The following is a 22,944-nucleotide window of genomic DNA, read 5'->3' as shown; positions in this document are numbered from 1 at the left end:
AATAGAGGGTGTAGCACTACATGGGATGAAGAGACGGGATCTCTCAACTTCATGGGATGAACAGAGAGGTGTTCTGCCCAGCCCTATGCTGGGGAGGGTCTTGTAGGTCGTAACCAGCACTTTGAATGGCATGGAAGTCCACTGGGAGCTGGTTCAGCTTGCACACTAGAGTTGTACATGGATGAACTAAGGCATGCCCATTATTATCCATGCTACTACATTTTGGACCAAATACAACTTCTTTTTTCCCCATTTTTTAATGTTTAAACATAAAAGACAACATTAAAACATTTTCATCCATTACATACAGCATGTCGTTTGGTTAAAAGTGTTTTTGCATCCGTATTTTCAATTACATATACAATCACAGATTTTCAATCTAATATAACCAAAAACCTCGCTTTCATTGTACAGTATATATTCAATTACGATTAATATTTCTTTTTTTTTCAGTAAACTTAATTCTCTTACATTCTTGATTGTCTGCTTAATAACAACGTACCTTCATGTACTCATTGTCTCATTTTAAATATTTTTACAGTATAAAAGAATTTACCAAGTGTTTATATTTATATATCTATCACTATTTTCAACAGGATATCTTTATAGTATGCACTTAGAGTTATACATTATATTACCAATCCTCTATCAAATGTACATATATTTGTTATTATCTTTGTCCTTCATTTTATAACAAAAGATTCCAAATGATTCATATATATGTCAGTGTTTCATTGTATCGTTATTAGTCTATTTAACAACATTATTGTATTCTCACTTTTCTCCTTCAATTGAAACATAAGTAAAACATTTTTCATTTCCAGGTTCTTTTTTCCAGCCACTGATAAAACAAATCCCATATCTTATAAAATTGCTCATCTTCTTGTTCTCTAATTTCAAATGTCAATTTGCTCATTTCAGCTTTCAACTTCTGAGCCTTCTTCAAGGGTAGCACATATAGAATGTATTGCAATAGTCCAGTGGTCGGCAAGCTGCGGCTCGCGAGCCACATGCGGCTCTTTACACCCATTAATGCGGCTCTTCTGTGTGCCGGGCGCCCGCTCCCCTCCCTCCTCGGAACGCTTCGGAGGGAAGCTTCTGCAAAAGCCCGGGCGAGTGACAACAAGTTCCCGCTGTTACGAAGTCTCGGAGGCTGTAATTTTCTGAGCTGTGCGCGTGCGCCTGTTTTCCACGGCGTGGAGCAGCAGCGAGGTTTGCGTGGCCGCAATGACTCCAGATGCCATCCGGGAAGATGAGGAACGCGAGGGGGGACCGTTGACGGCCCTCTGCAATCATCGCTCGCCTCGCAGAGCCTCGCTGCTGCTCCACGCCGTGGAAAACAGGCCCGCGCGCACAGCTCAGAAAATTACAGCCTCCGAGACTTCGTAACGGCGGGAACTTGTTGTCACTCGCCCGGGCTTTTGCAGAAGCTTCCCTCCGAAGCGTTCCGAGGGAGGAAGGGCCAGTTAGGAAAGGGGCTTTGCTCCTGCTCCGGGCTGTAAACTTCCCTCCGAAGTCTTGGGATGTTCTGAGGAGCCCCCCAAGGCAAAACGCCGCTGCCAGGTAGTTAAAAGTACCTCTCTGATTCTGTCAGACTCTGTCAGTCTCTCTCTGATTCCCTCTCTCACTCCCTCTCTCTGTTCCTCTCTCTCTCTGTCTGTCTGTCTCACTCACACACACACGCACACACTGTGGTCACCTTGTTGAGTGTTCCAATCACATTTGAAACACTCAACAACTGGCCTGCATTTATGGTATTTTGCAGCATTCTGCAGTCATTTGGTCCTATGACTGCAGAATGCTGCAAAATACCATAACTGCAGGCCAGTTGTTGAGTGTTTCAAATGTGATTGGAACACTCAACAAGGTGACCACAGTGTGTGTGTGTGTGAGTGAGACAGACAGACAGAGAGAGGAACAGAGAGAGGGAGTGAGGGAGGGAATCAGAGAGAGACTGACAGACAGACACACACACACACACACAGACAGAGAGAGACAGAGAGGGGGGAGGGAGAGAAAGATAGACAGAGAGAGAGACACACACAGAGTGAGTGATTAAGTGAATGAGTGAGAGACAGACACACCCACATACACAAAGTGACAGAGAGAGAGGAAGGGAGGGGAGAGAGACAGAGGGAGAGACAGAGACAGACACACACACACACAGAGTGAGTGAGAGACAGACAGACACACACACACACAGAGTGACAGAGATGGGGGAAGGAGGAGAGAGAGGCAGAGATACAGAGAGAGAGACAGATAGACACCCAGAGAAAATGATAGAGGGAGACAGAGAGGGAGGGAGGGAGAGAGAGACAAAGAGCCAGAGAGAGAGAGAGAAAGAAAAAGAAAAAAAGAAATAAAGTGGGAGAGAGAGATGAAATTAAAAACAACAACATACAAACCTGACTTACTCAAACTATCCAAGGAAATGCGAGGCCAATGTTCACATTAGTGGTTGTGACTTTGTCAGTCATTGTCAGGATGTAATTTTCTCTACATTATAAGGCAAATTTTACAGAATTTAACATTATCGATAAATAATATCGTTCTAAAGTTTTTGTTTTATTAGTTGTGTTATTTGTATCCTCCCGACCTATGTGGATACTTGCATGCAGAATATTCTCAATAAAAACTTATTGAAACTAAAAACAGTGTACCATCCTATGTATTTTCGGTTTTAAAAATGTGGCTCTCAAAATAAATTTCAATCGTGGTTTTGGCGAGATTTGGCTCAGTTGAAAAAAAAGGTTGCCCACCACTGCAATAGTCTATACAGGAGGTGACCAGGGTTGGGATTCAGCTGGTTCAGGGGGGTTCAGGCGGACCAACTGTTAAATTGCTGACTGGTCCCGCCCCTTCCTGCCCCACCCCTTCCAGGAGTACACACATGGCCCGTTTTTGCTCCCAGGAGGCTGCAGGGAGGCCTACTAGGCCCAAAACAGGGCGTGAGGAGCAGCAACATTTTTGCTCCCAGGGAGGTGCAGAAAGCCGAGTGCTGCCTGTCACACACCCTGTCACACACCCACCATGGCCACGTTCACCCATTCAGTCATTAGGGCAAAGAACCGGTTGTTAAATTATTTGAATTGCACCACTGGAGGAGACCCAAAATAGATATTATAACTAGGCTTCATCAATAAATTGATGGTACCTAAACTCATACTACCAGAGGGCCTTACCCAGGGGCCTCATGTAGCTGTGAAAAGACATGAGGAGAAACTCTAAAAAAAACTCCACCCATTAGATATTAGGGTTGGACATCTCTTCATCTGTCAACCGGACGTAACCCTGGAGGAAGAAGGAGAACACCGCAACACATCTCACTCCAAATCTCATAGTTATTTCAGAAGGCTACAACAGAGATTACCCTGGCCCAAGCTAACATATGTCTTCAATGGAGCATGAAACCATTTTCACTGCAACTGGAGATGATGTGGACCTCCCTCCTCTGCCTCACATCTAAAAAAGGAAGAAAAGGTGGGGGCAGTCAGGCAAAGGGGGAACATGTTGTCAAAGACCAACTAATGAAAACAGCAGAAGGGGAGAAAGCTTCTAACACTTACAGGTTCAAGGGGAGGGGAGATTGAGAACAGAGGGGGAGGTGGTGTGAGAGCTGATAAGGCAGAAAACAAGGAGCTTGAGACCAGACAGGACTGTTTTATAAACACATTGTGTTGAAACTCGCTCCCTCAAAAGCTGATTGCAAACAGTTGGTTACAAACAAAAAGTTGGGCAGAATAAAATCAGAATGGAACCATGAGCCACATATATGTATATAGAACCAGATTCTTAGGCCAAATAGAATCTAATCTTCACTATCACAGCAGCTGCTTGTGTCTGTAGTAAGATATCTATTCAAGCCTATTCTTGACTTTCCATGAGAGCATCTACTTACTTCTAAAGGAAGAATTATAGCAGTGGCTTGGGGCATCCTCTGACATCAACTACATGCTATACTTGTGGCTTGGGGCATCCTCTGACATCAACTACATGCTATACTTGTGGGTTGGGGTCATTTTGCCAAATGCCCTAGTTCAGGGGTGTCAAACTGGCAGTCCATGCGTTACATGCAGGCCTCGCCCACCTCAGCTCTGCGACTGGGAGAAATGTCGCAAAACAGCAACGTGGCAAGTTTGACACCCATGCCCTTGATGCTCCAAATCTGGCTTGTTGAGAAAAGAGATGCCCAAGACCCCAAGAATTTAAAGACTGCAAACCAGACCTGCAACCAGCCATGGGGCTAGCTCTCACCATTCCGTCCTTTCTTTTACCCTGTAGAGTCAGCCTGGACTTGAAATACAATCACAAACTCTAACAGATTCTGACAACTTTAGTGAATCCTCTGTTGAACAGATAAAATATCTATTTACTCTACTGTCCACTTCTTATGAGACTGATGATGGCTAGCTTGCATCACAGAGCACACTGAATGGCTATAACTCACACTGGGAATCATCAGAAATCTCTGTAACTTTATTTAATCTTCTCATTACATTTTCCTATAGTCTTGAGAATAGTCTCTGGCTGCAGACTCTCAGTATGCACATCCATTAGGATTCATAGCTGGTTTCTAGAAGTTCTATGGACTGCAGTAAGAATCAATTGATCGGTCCTGGATCAAATGAAAACTAACCACTCTATTAAAATGAGGATCAGGAATCAGAAATTTAGGTATGTGTAGATAATGAAAGGCAAAAAATTATTATCTTTAGGGAGATCATGGATGTATGAAATTAAAGGAATCATTACAATGTTCTTAGAAGTGCTCTGAGTTATTATTAAAGAAAGATCAAGATGATGAGAATTTGTTCATGCAATCACCAAGTATGGAAGACGACTTCGAGAGACATATGCCAGGACTGTTGTCCAAGCAGAGAGGGCTGAAGCATTCTTTAAATCCTGGGAAGCAAGATAATATTTTGATGCGACCCAGTCAGGTGTCACTCTGATTCACTGGGGAAACAAGTACTTAGATCCTATTGTTAAACGTTGTCTCAAAGTGTAGTTTTAGTCTGCCTGTGGAGTTGGTTTCCTGATCTGGTCTACCTTGTGGAGCTGACATCAGGAGTCAAACTCGTTTTGAAAGCATCTAAATAGCAATTATCATCTATATCTATATCTATATCTATATATCTATATCTATATCTATATCTATATCTATATCTATATCTATATCTATATCTATATCTATATCTATATCTATATCTATATCTATCTATCTATCTATCTATCTATCTATCTATCTATCTATCTATATCTATATCTATATCTATCTATCTATCTATCTATCTATCTATCTATCTATCTATATCTCTATCTATCTATCTATCTATCTATCATCTATCATCTATCATCTATCATCTATCATCTATCTATCTATCTATCATCTATCTATCTATCTATCTATCTATCTATCTATCTATCTATCTATCTATCTATCTATTGCTCTGTGTGTGTGTGTGTGTGTGTGTGTGTGTGTGTGTGTTCCAGCACAACTCTGGAATGCCTTGAGCAATTTCAACCAAACTTGGTACATAGATGACTTACTCTCTGGAAAAAAAAATACTGTGGGGGGTAAGACATTCCTAACACTCCTTTGGGTGTGTGTTCTGCTAAGATACAGCCTGTTGTGCCTTAAAATGGATTCTACTGTACAGCCAGTAGAGTTTCCATGGTAACGGCTTCACAGTACTCCACAAGGGGACTCCCTCTGGTAAGGGGGAAAATCCAACATTAGAAATTACATTTGGTCCAGACATTTCCCCCCTATAAATAAATACCCGGGCAATGCCAGGTTATCGGCTAGTTAATATGTTCTTCAGTGGTGGGTTGCCAATTTTTTTACTACTGGTTCGGGCGCACACGCAATGTTTCTGTGCATGTGCACTGCACATGTGCAAATGTGCAGTGGCTGGGCAGAGCCTCCTACTGTGGCTACTACTGGCTCTCCTGATCTGGGCTGAAACGGGAGCAACCCACCTCTGATATTCTTATAGGAAAAAATGTTGGGGAAAGCACCATCAAGCTTGCCCATTTCTAAGTACAGTATTAGGAGTCTAGATGAGACTTTCTACAAAATATATCCATATCTTAGCAAAAACCTCTATCTATATTTTCCCAATGATTTGGGATGAAAATCCTCTCCAAAGATAGACCCTTGACAGTCTTGTTCACACTACTCAATTGTTCTGTTTCTCCCTTTAAGTTTGACATTTATGTGGAGAATGAAGACGTTTCTTTAAAGAAAGAAAAACAAAGGTTATCCTGTTTTAACCTTCATCCTCCTTCTTCTTTTTTTATGTTGCTTTTCCATTGAATTGTGTTCTGGATTGATTTCATTGGTATTTCAGCCTGGCGGTAAGGTGGCTGCTCAAACATTCAGGGAAAGGTTTGCAAAATAAAGAAATAAACTGCATAGATAAAGGAGTTTTCAAATCCTTTCAATGAGGCACTTCAGAACAACAAGTGGTTGTACATGCACATGCATGCAGATTTACGTAGATGGGTGCCATTTCTGTGGCTCCAGCCATCGGTTGAAAGCATTTTGTGTTTAAAGACCTGCTCAGCTTTACTGATAATTACAGTATATTTTACTATATGTACAGCATACAAGTCAATGTTTCTCAACCTTAACAAGTTTGTGAAGACTTCAACTCCCAGAATTCCCCCAACCTGGCAGGATGTGGGCATTTTTTAAAAAAATCTGAAATACTTTCCTGAGTGAAAACATTTTGTTCTCCAATTAAAAAGGCTTCAATGGTAGTTTACATATACAGATAGTCCTTGACTCACCACAGTTCCTTTAGTGGTCATTCAAAGTTACAAGGCACTGAAAAAAGTGACTTGTGACTGTTTTTCACAGTAATGATTATTGCATCTTCTCCAGCGTCTGGTTCTGGTGACCCCGGCTGGCAAACCACTACTGGTTTGGCCAACATGATCCGAACCGGTAGGAACCCTAGTCCTGCCCTAGTCCTTCTTTTCATTAAACTAGACATACCCAGTTCCTGCAATCGTTCTTCATGTGTTTTAGCCTCCAGTCCCCTAATCATCGTTGTTGCTCTTCTCTGCACTTTTTCTAGAGTCTCTGCATCTTTTCTACATCGTGGTGACCAAAACTGAATGCAGTATTCCAAGTGTGGCCTTACCAAGGCATTATAAAGTGGTATTAACACTTCACGTGATCTTGATTCTATCCCTCTGTTTATGCAGCCTAGAACTGTGTTGGCTTTTTCTGCAGCACACTGTTGGCTCATATTTAAGTGATTGTCCACTAGGACTCCAAGATCTCTCTCACAGTTACTACTATTGAGCAAGGTACCACATATACTGTGCATTTTGTTTTTCTTACCTAAATGTAGACAACATTATCTAAATATCTAAATTTTAGATAGAGGAGCATCATTTCAAGGCAGAAAGCCGCAATGGTATCCCAAGTGGAGTGCAATTGTCGGTGTGGTAGTTTTGGACAGCAGTTGTGGAAGCCTCCATTCAATTTTCTACTGAACTCTTAAACGGGGTTCTAACTTTCAATCGGATGAGTAAGACTAATCAATTAAAATCCTTTTTGTTGATTAAAAATGCTTATCTAATTAATTAGGCAAGTCAGTTCTTTAAAACGTTGACTGCTTTAGATGACATCTCTGATGAAGCGAACACGACTGCATGAATGCTTATGGACTTAACTCATTTCTTAGGTTTTTAGGTCAACACCGAGATATTTTGTTTTGATGCTTATATTTTACTGACTAAAATTAAGAAGAGCCTATGCCTTTTTCAAATGAATTCCTCAGTGCTAAAGAAACATTTGCATGTCTGTCTAATAAACTGGTTGACTAATCGGTTAAAAAAGCCACAATTTGATCTAACATGATTTAAATTGGGCTACAGATGCATTTTAAAGCTTAGGATGTACTAGGTAAAAGCACCATTAGCCTTCACTTTCATGGAAGGTAGCATCTTTATGGTGCTCTTGTTTGGATCCCACTTTATCCTTCTTATAAAGCTGCCCTATCCTCTCACCACCAGTGGTGGGTTCCGGATTCCATTCCAACCGGTACAGTTGGAATGGCCCCAACGTCACCAACATGCACGCGTGCAGCGCGCGGGGCGCACATGGGTTGTAGCAGCAACTGACGCCACGTAGACAGAAGTTATAATAGACTTCACTCATTTTTTGAAGTAGAAAAGAATTTCACCCAGAATTTTATTTCATTGAATCTTTTAATCAGCAGAAATAGCAAGGACATACTTTCCTGTGCTGTTAGCCACAACTTCTCTTAAATCAAGATTTGGATATAAAGGGGGACGGCTGCATCCCCAAACTACATTTTTTATGGGGCTAAACCATCTCTTTATAAGCTTCATGCTCTGATCATTCTACCGTAGTTTAGCAGATGGAAGGCTTTATGTGACACACTTTACTGCTTGAAAATCAACACTGAAGAAACAAATATCAAGTAGCCAAATAAATGATCTCTGAAATAAGATTAATTGGCATTTTCGATGAAGCCAGGTGCAATGTCCTCGTTTAAAGAGTCTACTCTGATGAATAAACCGTCTGACCTTCTGAAAGGGCTAAAGTTGTACTAGAATGGGTCTTGCAGTCTTCAGAAGAGAAAGTTGTTTTCAGAAAGAAAACAAAGGAAAGTTTTCTGCAGAACTCTATTCAAGTGAAACACAATAGATAACACAATAGAAAACACAAAACAACAGTAAATGAGGGCATCAGAATTGTTCCCTTTGGCCCTGACTTCTAAACAAGGGATACGTTCTCAGCAGATCTGAGAATGTACAGCTTGTTTGTGCAAAGCCTTTCTTCTGAATGGCATGCTGAGTGCTGATCTCTTTTACACACACACAGACACAGACACACACACACCTTTTGTTGAAGGTGTTGTGTTGTCTGAATCACAGATAATAGCACAGATATCCAGTCATCTCTTCAGTGGTGGATGTCTGGCTGAGGTGGAAGTAGCAATTAGTAATAGTTGTCCTGGATGAGGACATTTTGAGAATCACAAATTATCCACAAAAGGTTGAAGGAAAGTGCGCTTTCCGAAATGTTCACTTGTGCAGAATTTCTCTGCACAAGTGAAACCAGGAAATGCTCTGCCTTTCCTGGTTTCTGACTGGCTTTTCGGAGAAGCGGATTTGTGTGCAGTTCCCTCAGTTCAAAGTGTTTGCTACAGGGCAGAAATACAAGAGAACCTTGTAATGTCATTTCAGAGAAGGAGGAAGCATAATGAATTCGTTAGTAAGATGATCCCAAGTCACTTCTTTAATTATTTTTGCTTTTTCCACCTGTATTATTTTTTTCTCTGCTTTATCTTTTAACTCTTTTCTTTCTAACTTTTCTTGATGTTTTCATTAATGTTTTATGTATGTCTATGCCCGTATGTATGTGTATATATACATAGAGAAAGAAATGTAGAGTGGAGTGGAGTGGAGTGGAGTGAATAGAATGGAATGGAATGGAATGGAATGGAATGGAATAGAATAGAATAGAATAGAATAGAATAGAATAGAATAGAATAGAATAGAATAGAATAGAATAGGCAACTTTAAGACTTGTGGACTTCAACACTCAGAATTCTCCAGCCAGCTATGGGAGTTGAAGTCACCAAGTCTTAAAGTTGCCAAGTTTGAAGTCCTCTGCTCTAGAGTTTAGAGGATGGTCCACAGCTTGAGCAAATCTTGACGAGACCATTGTGGAACATATTTTTATAGACTGAAAAAAAATGAAGAGCCACTTTAAGAAAGAATAGACAGATTAGGGTGCTGTGTGATTCTTCGTTTAGAGGGATCACGGCAGCCATCTGCAGATTCAATATGACTGTACCAAAACTATACTGTCTACTGGGAGGTCAGTATTGGGACATAACAGTTAGAGTATCAAGATTTTTGAAATCCATCAAACTCTAACTTTTCCTCTTGATTCACATAATGCCACCACCAGAAGAGACTTGGAAAGACTCCTGAGACCTCAAGCCCTTGGGCAGCAGAGTAAAATAGCAATAGCACTTAGACTTATATACCGCTTTACAGTGCTTTACAGCCCTCTCTAAGCAGTTTACAGAGTCAGCCTATTTCCCCCTACAATCTGGGTCCTCATTTTACCCACCTCGGAAGGATGGAAGGCTGAGTCAACCCTTGAGCCGGTGAGAATCGAACTGCCAAATTACAGCCAGCAGTCATCAGAAGTAGCCTGCCCTTCTGCATTCTAACCACTGCTCCACTACAGCTTGTAAGGAATATAAATAGTTCTTTTTTTATTAGTCCCTTTCAATTGAGAGGCGTGGTTCAAGAAGAACAAACAAGATCTTGGAGTTTAACAATTGGCTACCTAAATGTTGTAGCCAATTAAGGTGTGGATTCTGCAACAAGGCCCTATGCTAACTTTATGCAGTGAAGAACTCTGGGAAAATATGAGTTGCATCTTATGAACACTGAGAAAGAAGCATTTGACAGGCAAAACCTTACGAGTTAGCAAATGAAACTTCATGAAACTGGGATGGGGGGAGAGGAGGGTGGCAAAAATCCAGAGCCGAAGATGCCGCCAGGATTGAAACCAAGAAAACAGAACTCGAAGGGAGAAGCAGGAGATCAGGTGGGGACTGAGAGTTTCATAGGCAACTATAACAATAAGGCTGGCAGGTGGTGCCACTCCAAACCTCAGATGTTTCTATGCCATTGCACAGAGGGTGGAAAATAAGCTGAGAACTAGAGTTTCTAATTCAGAAAGAAAACTAGGGTGGGATAGGCATCACTGGGACTAGGTGGAATGATGCTCTATGGTTGGCACACTGGAAGACTCGCACAGAATCCAGGGACTGTGATAGGGAAGTACTGAAAGTGTCTCTGTAAGAATGAAGAGAGAAAGAAACAAAAGTGACACTGCTTTTGTTATGGGAGTCTATTATAGACTGCATGGGCAGGCAGGCGATACAGATGCGGCCTTTTCTCCATTAGACAGTCAGCTCTTCAAAGAGGCATGTTAGAGTGATAATGAAGGACTTCAATTATCCTGACATCTGCTGACAATCTAATTCTGCCAAGACTGAGATGGCAAATGATTTCTTGTCCTCTCTTCCTGCCAGGAGATGGAAAATAGAACAGGGGACCCACTGTCACGGACCTAGTCTTCATTAACAAGGAAGAATTGTTTGAAGAAATGACAATACAAGTATTTGGGGGGAAACCATCATGCTATCCTTGAATTTGTGATCTCCAGGGAGAAGAAACTGTGAAAAGTTAAAACTTCGTTCTAGACTTCAGAACAACAGATTCTAATGAGTCTCAAGAAAAGGTGGGTGAAAACCAATGCTTGAAATCATGGAGGAGAAAAAGGAATGAGGAATCTTACAAAATGAGTTTCTTCTTACCTGAGAAACAATAATATCTGCAGTACAAGAACGAAAATTGGGAGGACTCAAAAGAGGCCAGTGTGGATACATCCAGAGCTCTCTAAATGGCTGAAGAGAAACAGGGACACATCTGGAGAATGGAAGGGTCCATAACCAAAGAATGCAAAGTGGTTCCTGGAACCCTTAAGAACTATAGGAAAGGCTGAAATTCACAGGGGGTAAATTAATAATGGAGAAGGTCAAGTTCCTTAACACTTCTTCTACATATGATAGAAGAGAAGTAGAACCCAAGATGGACCATGTTGGACTACTAGGGGAAGGAAGAAACTGCATTTTATAATAGACTAGCTGTTAACGTAGCGTTGTCTGGGTATTTGTTTATCCCAATCCTGTATTAGACATTCACAAATGTCCGGACCAAACGTAATTTCTAACGTTGGATTTTTCCCCTTACCAGAGGGAGCCCCATTGTGGAGTACTGTGAAACCATTACCATGGCAACTCCACTGGGCTGTGCAATAGAAGTCATTTTAAGGCAGTACAGTAGAAGCCATTTTAAGGCACAACAGACTGTATCTTAACAGAACACACACACCAAAGGGTGTTGGGGGTGTCTTACCCCCACAGTATTTGTTTCCAGAGAGTAAGTCATTTGTGTACCAAGTTTGGTTGAAATTGTTCAAGGTGTTCCAGAGTTATGCTGGAACATATACACACAGCCATTTATATCTATATCGATTAGGAGAGAATGAGACAAGTCAGCTAAACAAATTGAAATTTCCAGGCTAATAATATAGGCAAGTAAAAGTGCTTGCTGCCCAGAGTCACTTGTATGAGATGAGTGACTATAGAAATCAAGTAAATAAAGTATCTACTGCCCCTCTCTCTGCTGCTGCTTCTTTCTCTCTTCATGGCATCTCCATGCTACCTTACAGCATTTTCCTCTTTTTTGCCTATGTGCTTTTGGTTTTGTGCTGACTTCCTTCCTTCTCCAAGGATAACATGACTTTGGTACAGACCTTGGTGCTCCATCCAGGTACTTCATCTGGTTCACTGCTAGAACTTTCTGACTATAAGAGTAAATAGCATAACAGGATACCAGATGAAGTGTCATCCGTTGGAGGTCTTCAAACAGAGTCTGGAGAAATATCTTTCATGGATGCCCTAGTGCAGGTCTGTCCAACCTAGACAACTTTAAGACTTGTGGACTTCAACTCCCAGAATTGCCCAGCCAGCCATGCCTTAAAGTTGCCAAGATTGGACACATCTCCCTATTGCATCCTACACTTAGCACAGATTGGATTAGATGTCTTTCAGTGTACCTTCCAACTGTATGGTTGGGTGAACTTATTTCTGATAACTCCTGCTATTTCTACAAACATAATATAGAACAAGTGAAGCAATGACTTTGGGAAAGAGGCAGTAAATGTTCAAAATCCTGGAATTTTGATATTTCTGACTGCACTACAGTACTTTTATTTGTGGGGTTTTGTGGCATGGGACATGTTTATATGTTTGTGTGTTTTAAACATAGGGTAAAGATAAAAATATTATATCACATGAGTGAGTACATGAGATCTATAGCAATTAGATTATGCATGGTGTTAGATTGGGTAATGGACAGGCACACACAGGCTAACAGTAACACAGTGACGTGCAGTCAGGTGAGGCAAATGAGGCACAGCCTAACCTCTCATCATCAGGGCAGCGAGTCATTCGATGGGAAACTTGCCTTTTGGAAGGAATGACCCAGCTTGGCTCCCGCTTTCAATCTGCCGCCCAGCGACCGAACGGAGAAGCGAAGAGGCAGGAGAGACAAAGCAGGAGCCAAGCCGAGTCATTCCTTCCAAGAGGCAAGTTTCCTATCGAATGACTCGCTGCCCTAGACTCGAGGCTCCAGTCCAGCCTGCGGTGCTTGCAGCCCCCGCCAGCTCCTCCAGGGACTCCCAAGCTCGGCACCAGAGAGCCGCCGCGAGAGAGGCCGGCCAGGTTGCCCGGGTGGCGGCAGAGGTTCCCTTTGTTCTTTTGGGCACGGGAAGTGGGGGGGAGGCTTCCTCCGCTCCGTCCGCTCCCCATCTGCGCTGCCCTCGCCTGACAAGCGTGGCCTGGATTCCGCGCAGCTCTGGCAGGCGGTGCCGTGGCCGAATCCCAGGGCGGAGGGCGGCAGGTCGCAACTGAGCATGCCTGACTGTGGAATTCTGGGAGTTGAAGTCCACAAGTCTAAAAAAATTGCTGCCTCACCAGCTATAAACCTTATGTCACTGCGGTAACAACAGCTCTTTATTATAACACAACAAGTATGAACAATCCTGCGAAGGTTGAGTCTGACAGCAGCCCTTTTATAGGGAGCTGTCAGACCCTTCGACCAATGAGATGAAACCTCTGTTCCCGCTGGAACAGAGGACCTTGGTGGAAACCATTATAACTGAAGCTAGTATCTAACACATGGTGACATTGCAAAATGGTTCAGAATGTTCTTTGCAGAAAAATATGAACAGGGAATTCAAAGAAGTTAGAAAGCCACACATGGTAGATCAGGAAAGTTCTTAAGAGGCTGAAAACGGGGATAAAGTTGAATAGATATGCTTATTCTCAGGTTAAAGGCATGTCTTAGGCATGTCTAAAGATTAACCTGAGAATTGCGTTAAGCAAAAGTCAACATCAGTCAATTCCGTATGTTAATGGGAAACATTTTGGAATGGTGCATCTTCTTTAGGTTTTACAGAGCTTAGGGTTTGTTGGGATGTGAAGTTCTTAAAACAAAGTCTTCTGATGTTTTGAACCTCAAGTCCTTCTCATTCAGTGAGAAGCATCATGGTCCATGCATGTTGGTGTCAACAAACAGTCATATTATTACATTTGGGTACCACGGTAAGAGCCACAGTAAATCTGTACTGTGTCTGGTAACTTGTTTTAATCTTAGATTAAATCCAGAGCTGATCCATCGTTTGCTCTCCAAAATCCTTTTTCCTAAGTGTGCTTCTCTCATGACCTCATTCTCCCTTTCTAATAAGAAATGGCTGGTTTTTAAATTAAACATTAATATTTTACTTTTCAAATAAAACCCAAGCTTTTCCAAATGGTTCGAAGCAGATTCATGACGTATTGCTATCACTTAGCTTCTGCGAAGAATTTTTCCCCAGAAATAAAATCTCAAATCCCATTCTAAAGCAAATTGCTCCCAAGAACATGGGAAGGAGGAGGATAGCTGCTGTTGCTTAATCCATTAATGTTGCAACTCTAATGAAAATAGTAGCAAAAAGAAATTAATTCATACTGCCTGCTTAGTATTTTTAGAAAATCAGTGTTGAAAAGATGTTTCAAAGCAAAAAATGGGAAAATGCTCAAAACATCTAAAATCTAGAAGTGTGTTTCTCAAGTGTTCTTTCAATCATTCTCAATCATTTAATATATTCTAGATATTTTTTATTGTTATAAGGCAGGGATCTCCAAACTTGGCAACTTTAAGACTTTAAGACTTCAATTCCCAGAATTCCTGGGTGGCTGGAAAATTCTAGGAGTTGAAGTTCACACGGTTTAAAGTCACCAAATATGGAGAACTTTGCTATAAGGGATCTTCATCTCTAGAAGTAGTCCTCGACTTAAGACCACAATTGAGCCCAACATTTCAGTTACCAAGTGAGACATTTGTCATAAATCATTTTTTTCAGTGCTGTTGAAACTTTGGTCAGTAAATGAACTTTTGTAAGACAAAATCCTAGCTACAAGGTAGAATTTGCTTATTCCTCAAAATTTGAGATTCACAAAAACATAATACCTCTTAGCATCAACTTTCCTTCCAGAACAAAGGAAGCATGGCAAGTGACGAGTTGTAAGCTAAATTACAGCAGAACTCCATTTTATTTTGAAACAGAGAGAAACTGGCATCCATCACATATCTGGGTTAATTGGTACAGTTTTTGCTAACCTATTTTTTCGAGAACAGAGTTTTATTTCAGACATCCTTTGGAAAAAAAATTGAGTTTGTATTAAGGTATCTTCTACTTCCTTTCTGGATAACAAAGTTAATTAATGATTAATTATATAGTTGTTAAGAGAATAAGTACCTAATTTATTTATGAAAATAGCTATGCTCCCTATGGGAATTGTTTGTGACAATTTTATTCCCGTAGTTTACATGCATACTTAAGATATAATGGTAACTTTTTTTTTTTTGCTAGATAGTTGATGAAATGGTGATACCATCCATGTGATCAGAATCCTTTCAGGATGAGGAATGAGCAATAAATCACTCTTTGTGGCAAACCATAACAACTTTAAATCGAAACCCTTGGCCTCTTTAGCTAGTTCAAAATTCTTTACTCCATTTAACCTGTATAAATGGTGACAGCAATTGGTACTGGCAGTCTAGTGCCAAATGAAACTTAATGGCTTCCTCCTTATTTTCACTATTTATATACTAGGAAAAATTCACATTGTCATGAACTTTACCCGAGCAAACGGTGCATCATAGAGCAACAATTTTTGAACCAAGAAACCTTGAACAGGCTAACTTAGACAATATGTCCAAAATCCAGGTCCAATGACTTCTGAGGGAATAGAATTTGGGGAAGTTATGGTTCCTTCAGTGGTACTGAAGACCGCTGCAGTCATATGATCTTCATTTTCAATGTTCTGTGACAGTTTCCCAGCCAGTCTTGCAATCTCTTGCTCCCTAAGTACTCAACAACAGCCAATTACCAGGAAAGGAAAGGAGAGAGGAGAGGAGGGGAAAGGAAAGGAAAGGAAAGGAAAGAAAAGAAGGAGAGGAGGGGAGGGGAAGGGAAGGGAAGGGAAGGAGGAGAGGAAAGGAAAGGAAAGGAAAGGGAGGGAGGGAAGGGAAGGAGAGGAGGAGAGATGAGGAACAGAGAGGAGAGGAAAGGAAGGAAAAGAAAGGAAAAAGGAAAAAGAAAAGAAGGAGAGGAAAGGAAAGGAGGGGGGAATAATGACAGTATGAGAGGTAGGGAGGGAGGGAAGGCGAGGAGGAGAAGGGAAAGAAGGAAAGGAGGAAAGGAAGCAGGGAAGGGAGGCAGGAAAGAAAGGAAGGAAGGGTGGGAGGAAGGCAGGAATATTTCTGATGGCCCCTGCCAGTTTCTCAAAAGGAAACTCAATGGGGAGACAGGCAGGAAGTCAGAAGTTGCTCTTGCTCCCACTGCTTTATTTTTTTTTTTGTCCACCTGTGGTCATTCTGTTCCTTTTCTGTTAGAAAAGGAAATATCTCTGCAAAGATGATCCAAAAGTGCACAGGCTATCTAGTGGCTCTCTATAAAACCAAATAGCTGATCAGAGTCCTATTGACAGGAAATGGGAAAGCAAATTAAAACATGCTCACGCAACTTAAGTAACAGTTTCTCATAGGCTAATACACATTTACCCATGGAACCCATTTTGGAAATTGGGTTATAAAGAGAGATCCTGAAGCAAAAGACTGGAACATCTTTAAATGCAATGGAAGCCAGAGACAGATTCTGTAATAATGGTGCCTCGTGTGAAAACACCTTGAAGCTGCTTTTCTGTTTTCCTTCTCGGGTAATTGCAATTCTTAAGGAAATGTTTCTCTTGCACAGAAGAAAATATAACGTGGCTAACCATCATTGCAGCAGTCCTGCCTTTCTAAATGTTTTCCTGCCCAATATTTTTACTTTGCTTAGAAATCATGTTTAATTAGAACATAAGAATACCTGAAAAAAATCAGATGCGCAAATTAAAGATCAACTAGAGTAGTTTTAAAAAGCAAAATTTAATTACTACTTTATACATTTAACTTCAGTTAATAGCGATAGCCCTGCCTACGTGCTATCACACAGCAATTATGGAAACTCCAAAGGAAAGGTGATACTTTTATTGATTTGATCTCTTGGAAAGGACATTTGCATGTATGTTTTTTTTAAAAAAATTGTTATAAATTTACAAATCAGCTGCCAGAGTAGAACTTGTACTGTCACATTTCAATACACATACATAAAAACACTGAAGTGTAATAGATACAACTGTATAGTTTTGCTACGTCCAATTGAATGTAATCAGTGTGAAGAAGTTGTTGGCCTGCTTTTTAAATTAACTGTTTCAATAAGAAAACCAATACTAGAACAATCGTTTTCTTCATTGATTACCAGTGGCAGATCATGTAAAAAAGAAATTATATCCAATCCAATAAAATATTGTTATTTCATAAAATCACAGCATGACTTTAGGAAATATGGCAAATTGAGTTCAGCAAGAGACAGATGATGGAGGAAGAAACATTAGGACAATAAAAAATATGTATATTAAATATTTTGTTGATAATGAGACCATTCATCTACCTAATTCCTGCTGTTTGAGAAGGATTCACCAAAGCCTTCCTCTATTCTGGCTTCCTAAGATTGTTTGAACAGGACAAAAGATATTTAATAATTTTACATGCAACATAAAAGGAATATTAAGAAACATACAGTACAAATCATGAGATAAATTCATAGGTTTTAATAAATTTAATCTACATTACCAACAAATTATTCTTAACTTTTTCATGAAATATACTTAATTACTTATTTTATTTATTTATTTATCACATTTATATGGCCGCCCATCTCACAAGAAGTGACTCTGGGTGGCATACAACAATCAATTAAAAAATATATAAAAAACACTGTAAAATATAATGTATCCATACTACAAATGAAAATCACTACAAAGAAGCATACATTTTGTCTATAAATAAATCCACATTTTAAATGTCTTGCTAATCTATCTATTAGAATATAATCTAAGAATGGTTTCCAGGTTAAACGGAAAACTTTGTCAGATTTACTTGTAAAGTTCGGAGTTATTCTGGACATCAAAGCAAAGTCCTACAAATTATTTAGCCGTTCTTTCATTGAAAATAGGGAGGTGACCTTTCCAATAAGAAGCACACAGTATCTTTGCAGCAGTAGTTAGCTCGGGTATGGTTAATTCAATATGCTTTTCTTTGGTGAAATTAATAAAAATTCAGATTGAAGAAGGTTCCATTTTTAAAAATGATTTCATTTTAATGTGAATAATTTCTCATAACTATTGAGTTTCATGGCATTGCCACTAAATAGGAAAGAATGATCTGTTCTACCTGTTACATTTATTAAATGAATTGTCCATTTTGAAAAGTAAAAAGTAAAGTAATATACCGATGATGAACCATCTTATGCCAATTTTCTCTGAGTATGAGGTTCAGAGTAAATGTAATGGTTTTCTTCCATTGGCTTTCCCATTGCTACATCTTTATTACTGCAGCCATTTAATCTTTCAATCTTTGGCCTGTTTGGGTTCTGAGTCAGACTTCACCAACAATCATAAAATAAGACTTAACAACTCTTGTAATATATATTGTAAGATTTTCAAATTCAATCATTATTGTCCCTGTCTTTGAAATCCTTGTAATGCTATACTGCATATCTGAAGATAAAGAAACCAGTCAGTTAATACTGGATCATTGTGAGGAGTGAATTTCAAAAGATTCTACCTTTGTATTATTCGTATTTAGATTTTCAGAAGAACAAATTATTAGCTTTCCAATGAACTAATATTTCCTGGAACCCTCCTCTTTTTTAAAAAAAAACCAATGATATAAGAAGTGAGAGATCTAGATTAAGCCTCTTCTGTATTTATCCCAAATATTCAGTACCATGTTTCCCCGAAAATAAAACAGGGTCTTATTTTCTTTTGACCCCTGAAATAAGTGCTTGGCCTTATTTTCAAGGAGGTCCTACTATTTTTGAGGTGCAGGAGGCTGAGAGTGTGATAACTTCATGGCTGCTGCTGTGTTGCAATATTTTGGGGGAGGGCTTATTTTGGGGGGAGGGCTTATTTTAGCGCATGCGCTCAAAAGTCCAATTGGGCTTATTATCTGGGGAGGTCTTATTTTCAGGGAAACGGGGTACATTAAAATAAAAGGTAAAGGTAAAAGGTCCCCTTGCACATATGTGTTAGTCATTCATGACTTTGAGGGGCAATGCTCATCTCCATTTAAAAGCCAAAGATCCAGTACTGTCCGAAGATGTTCTTCTTCTTTTTTTCAAATATATTTTTATTATTTTTACATTTAAAACAATGCAATACCGCGGAGTCGGAGTGACCATACATTCACATTATGTACAGCTAGTTTCAACCATTAACAATTAATCTACTTAATACATTGTCTATCCTTCTGGCCAATCACAATATATACATTTGTTCCAGTCTTGTCATCTTGTCTTATACCAATCATAAAATCTGTTCCATACTTCAAAATATTCTGATTCCCCTTTATTTTTAAGTTCAAGAATGAGCCTATCTGCTTCTGCACAGGCCAACACTTTTCTGATTATATCAAGCTCTGATGGTGTATTTTCTTTTTTCCAATACTGTACATAGGTTATGCGCGCAGCAGTTAGTATATGTATAATTAAATAAAGTGTATCCGAAGATGTTCTTCATGGTCATGTGGCTGGCATGACTAAATGCTGTTAACTTCCCACCAAAGGTGGTCCCTATTTTACTACTTGCATTTTTTACATACTTTCGAATTGCTAAGTTGGCAGAAGCTGGGGCAAGTAAAGGGAGCTCACTCCATTATGGTGCTAGGGATTCGAACCGCCAAACTGCCAATCTTTCTAATCGACAAGCTCAGGGTCTTAGCCACTGAGCCACCATGTCCCTACATTGCTTACATTAAATAGCCTGATAAAGTGTTTGTGTCAGCTAAGAGTTTTTTATGCAAGCCATTCTGAAGCCTTGCTTGTTCCATAGTTGTAACAAAGCCATAAAGTGATACAATCCACATTAAGCAACTAGTATGATGATATAATGTAAAATTTGGAGCTGCTAATCCACGTTTCACTTTTGAGTCCTGTAGAGCCTTGCATGTAATGTTTTATTAGACTATATGTATTTCATCACTTGCTTATGCCAATCCCTTGCTACCTTGTCATCAATGTGTATTGGAATCATTTAAAAAAGTCTTGGTAAACTATTCATTTAGATGGCTGCCATTCTACCTAGCCAAAATCAATTTAGGCTTAGGGAGTTCCCCTCATCTGGAGATATCTGATGTTATATTTTTTCCAAGTCAGGATATAGCCGTTTCTAACAATTCCTTACTATTTTTTTTACATATAAGATTTTTACAGTCATATTAAACCTTAATACTAAAAGTAAGAATTACTTCTCTTCCTTTTTTCAAGTCAAATGCCTCAGGATTTGAGGTTTGCCTTTATTAATGTGGGGAATCTCATTTCTAAAGAAAACCGATGACGGAAGTGTCCCAAACTGGTTCTTTATTAGGCTACTGATCTCCCCTACAAGGACCATGGTGGCTCAGTGGCTAAGACGCTGAGCTTGTTGATCAGAAAGGTCGGCAGTTTGGCGGTTCGAATCCCTAGCACTGCGAAACGGACTGAGCTCCCATTACTTGTCCCAGCTTCTGCCAACCTAGCAGTTCAAAAGAATGTAAAAATGCATTCTTTTCTGGCTCTTCAGCTTTGAAACAGAGATGAGCACCACCCCCCTAGAGTTGGGAACGATTAGCACATACATGCAAGTGGAACCTTTACCTTTTACTGCCCTACAAGGTGGCTCTGGGCCATATCTTCTGCCATATATTGTTGCATTGTGCATATGTGACTGCACAATACCCCTCAAAATAGTTTCTTCCTTTCACACGTTTTTTTATGCGGCGAAGTCAGTTTGCTGATGGAAATTTAGCCTGCATCTAAATTCAATTTTCTCACCCTTCTGGCTGGAGAATTCTGGGAGCTGAAGTCCACACATCTTAAAGTTGTTGAGATTGAGAAAAACTGAACTAAATGCAAGCGAATCATTGCCTCTTTACGTGCTCTTTCTTCTAATACAGCCTGATGTTCAGGGTGTTGGATTTGAATAGATTCTGCTCATTTAACATGCCTTATCCAAGCTGGGACAGTAGAGGTTAATGATAGCATTATTAGCTATTAACATAGCACTGGGCATATGTGCTAATCAGGGTTGGCTCACAGACCCACCATTATTTCCCATAAAAATTCTATCATGCGGTTCAGACATGTCAATGTGTCCTTGACTACAGAGAGTTCAGAATCAACTAAACTGAAAAATTTCAGGACACTGATTTGCTTTAAGAGTATAGCATAGTATAAATTTCATCCTTTCAATCACATATTCACACACTGATCCATTTGTATATCATGATCAAACATTTTAGCCCACTTTATCATGGATTCTTATCATACTGGTTCTTCTTCTTCGGTGGTGGCGCAGTGGTTAGAATGCAGTACTGCAGGCTACCATATTTTTCAGAGTATAAGATGCCTTTTTCCCTCAAAAAGAGGCTGAAAATCTGGGTGCATCTTATACACTGAATACAGCATTTTTTGCCTCCCGAAACCCCGCCCCTTCATCAAAATGGCCGTGCATAGGGGGACTTCCGGTTTGTTCCCGGTGCCGATGGCAGGCTTTTTTTTAGCCTGTCAGATCAAGAGACAGTTAGAGGTGTTTTTTTACGATCTTTAACACCTCGGACACTCGTAAATTCTTGGAATTTATGAGGGAGAGATTCAGCTGCTGGGTTGAGCCCTTGTGTACCCTCCGGAGTCCGGAGTCTGACGAGGTTTGCCCCCCTTCGCAGTTGTTGTATTCTCCTGCCTTTTTGATAACCTCTGCTAAAAAAGCAGAACCAGTCGCCGGGAGCAGCCTTAATATCTTAACATCTTAACATCCAAGAAGGAAGCAAGACTTTTGCAAGTATTTTAAGTTTTAATTGGGGGAAGAAAAAAAAAAAAAAGAAATCTCTTTAAAAAGAACACTACTGCTGAGTTCGAGAGGCGTGGGCTTAGAACAAAGGATTCAAAATGGCGTTGATTTATAGCTGAAAACCTACAGAAAACGAAAGCTAATTACCTGCTGATAGCCGGGGCAATAAAGGCGGAACGGCTGAAACAACCCTAACTATTAACAATCTTTAAGCCAGTTTACATAACCTGAACTACTTAAATGTCAAAGTTTTAATTTCGAGCAACTTAGAAAGAAACATTTGCAAGTATTAATTTACAGCTGAATACCTAAGGAAAACGAAAGTTAATTGAATGGTGACAGCTAGAGGCGGCTGTAAGAATTATTAATTATGGCAACGGAAAAAAAAGCTTCACCAGGTGCCACAATAAATTATCAGGATTTCAAGGACTTTATAAGGGAAGAAAATGCTTTTTTACGCAAAGAAATTAAGGAGGTTAAAGAAATGGTTCAGGATACCATTAAAAAACATGATCAACTTGATAAAAAATTACACACTTTAGCCACAGGTCTGTCAGAAGTTGTTCTTAAGGTGGACAGCAAAGTTAATCATCTGGCTTTGGATTTGGAAACTAAAACGAAGGAAACAGATTTGAAATTTGTTGAAATGGAGGGGAATATGCAGAGGATGGATAAGGAGATTATCATGATGCAATTCAGATCTATGGAGTACGCTGTTAGACTGAGGGGTATCAGAGAAAACCCTAGAGAGGACTTAAGAAAAGTTTGTGCTGATGCTCTGGCCACGTTATTGAAGATCCAGAATTCTTCTGAGATTTTTGCAAGGATTGACAAA

Source organism: Natrix helvetica (genome assembly GCF_964273705.1).
Source record: "Natrix helvetica genome assembly, chromosome: 5".
Lineage (NCBI taxonomy): Eukaryota > Metazoa > Chordata > Lepidosauria > Squamata > Natricidae > Natrix > Natrix helvetica.
The sequence above is the reverse complement of the archived record's forward strand: the minus strand, read 5'-3'. Positions refer to the sequence as shown.